At 34.2% G+C, this 2,500-nt stretch overlaps 1 pseudogene; it reads right to left on the bottom strand.

Moving 5' to 3' along the window:
- Positions 1-2,500, bottom strand: part of LOC137659762 (uncharacterized) — a 33,378-nt pseudogene that overhangs the window by 18,522 nt on the left and 12,356 nt on the right.

Below are 2,500 nucleotides of genomic sequence, written 5' to 3'. Positions count from 1 at the left end.
TCAAATTCCAAAGCCTACAGACACTCTCACATAAGGGAGCCTAGGAGCTGCTGCCCAGCAAACTTTCTACAATGGGAAAGTAATGACTAGTGAATCTTGGTGAACTATTGAATTCGACTGTACTTGAAGAGCAACAGACTAACTTCAGGTTAGTTACCATTTCCTGACTGACATTACTTAGCTGACAGCAAATTACTTACTGATGACATACGCGGAAAAACGTCAGGTTACAACCTTTTTGAGAATGGCAACAGAGCTGAACTAATAACTGATTCTTGCCATTCCATGACTGGTTATGATGCTGATCTTACATCAAATTACTTACCATCTTTTATTGGGAAACTTTCAGATGTCGTTGTGTACTTTCCATTTTATAACTGACAACAGTTCCCCATTTAAATATTTTTACTTGACATTTTTTACCAAAACATTACTAATATCATATCATTATTTTCCGTGATATGATTGACTAATTTGCTGAATTGACATCAGAATATTTGCCATTTTGTGACTAGCAATATTATTGAATTGGCATCAGGTTATTTCTCTTTTCATGATTGCCATCATTATTGATCTAACCTTGACTTATTTAAAGTTTGTGACTGGTAACAACACACGGCTGACATTAGGGGTCCTTCGTTTCTTGTTTGACACCAGTACTATACTGACATCAAGATACTTATAATCTCAGAATTTGCCCTGACGCTGATCTAACAACTTGATACTTTACATTGACATTTACTGAATAGCAACATTACTATATTGACACCGAGGGACTTGTCTTTTTTTAATAGCAACCTTGCTGATACGACTTGAGACTCTTTACGCCTTTTTTACCAGACAGCATTGCAGACGGGCATTGATATACTTACAGTTCTGTAACCGGCAACATAGCTGATCAAGCATTTGGTTAATGACCATTTTGTGAATGCTAATATTAATGAACCAAATTCAAGTAACTTGCTGTTTTATGATTGGAAGCATTGCTGATTTGCTTTAGGGTGACTATCCATCTGGCTAGGAGAATTATCAGCATTGCTTATACAACTTCATATGACTTACTGTTTTATAACTAACGAAGTGGATTATCTGAAATAAAGTTTCTTATTATTTCTTAACATGCAACATTACTGATAAAAAAGACTGATAACATTGCTGAGAGGACATTTGACTGCTTACCGTTTCGTGACTGGCAACATTGCTGATCTGACATCGTAGGGCAGCAGGAGCCCCTACTTGAACCGTGGTCATAGTGTTGTTGGCTGTGATGAACCGGGCTTTGGTTAGACTCCTCGGAGCCTCCTCCTCGTATGGCCCCAGTAAGAGTTGAGGATCTGGTGTCCACAGACCTTGGTAGAAAAAAAAAAATTATGGTCATAAGAAGAAGTAATGTTGATCATTGCAAAAGCTATAAACTCTAAGGCCGGAATCCCATAGGAAGTAACACGAAATAAGAAACGGGAGATCCGAGAAATTTTTCGCGTGAAATCAAAAGTAGTAATAAAAAATATCACATAGGAAGTAAGGACACATCAGAAACGGGAAACGCGTGTGGCTACCATGTCCACAAAAGGCGAACTTGTTCACTTTTGGTGTCACGTTTTGGCCAAGATGATTTAATTCATTTGAGTAATGGAATCTCATTATGATGAAAAAACAAGTACACTGTCATTAAAATGCATTTTTTTTTATTTATTGAAATAAGTATCAAATTTCAATAACCTTATCATTTAAAACTCTTAGTGTTCTACATGCTGATTTATGGGTTTTTATTTCTTTACATTATGAATTGAAATTAAATTCCATTTGAAAAATAAAAATTATCAATAAATTGCTTTCAGCTTGCTGTTGTGATATTGGTGTTTTCAATTAATAAAATTCTATTATGATTCAAATAGAAAATACATTGTATTAAGCCTGCTGTTATTTATAAGTGTTATATTGTGTTAGTGATTGTTTTGGGGATGGTGTTCTGTGTATGTGTGCTTTTTTATTACTACATCTGTTGTTGGTAATAAGTTTTAAAACTAATTTAGAGCTCAATATCCCTTTTTGCTCTGCTGATATTAGTATTCGTCAATTAAAACTCCTTAGAGTGCAAATATGGAATCACCACTGACTTCATTTCCTCTTAGGTCTTACATGACATTCTGAAATCCTTTCATCTTGTTTTAATTTTTATTTCTATCAACGAGCAGAACGTTATTATGAAATTCTTCATTTTTATTCCTCAATAAAAATGTTTTTCTTTTATTTCTTTACAGCCTCGGGGTAGTAATTGGTGAAAACCAGTATCATCAGAAAGGAAATTAATCTTGATCGTCCGTTCAGTTTGAAATTATTAAGAACAGCAGAAACATTAACAAAGAACACCAACAACAAAACACTCACCCACAAAACAACATCACCAAAACAATTACTAACACATAAATAACAATTACAACAGCAGGTTCAACTAAATTCATTCTTTGAATTCATAATAAAATTGCATTTGAAAATG

This window comes from Palaemon carinicauda, chromosome 20 (assembly GCF_036898095.1).
Source record: "Palaemon carinicauda isolate YSFRI2023 chromosome 20, ASM3689809v2, whole genome shotgun sequence".
Taxonomy (NCBI): Eukaryota; Metazoa; Arthropoda; class Malacostraca; order Decapoda; family Palaemonidae; genus Palaemon; species Palaemon carinicauda.
The sequence above is the reverse complement of the archived record's forward strand: the minus strand, read 5'-3'. Positions and strand labels throughout refer to the sequence as shown.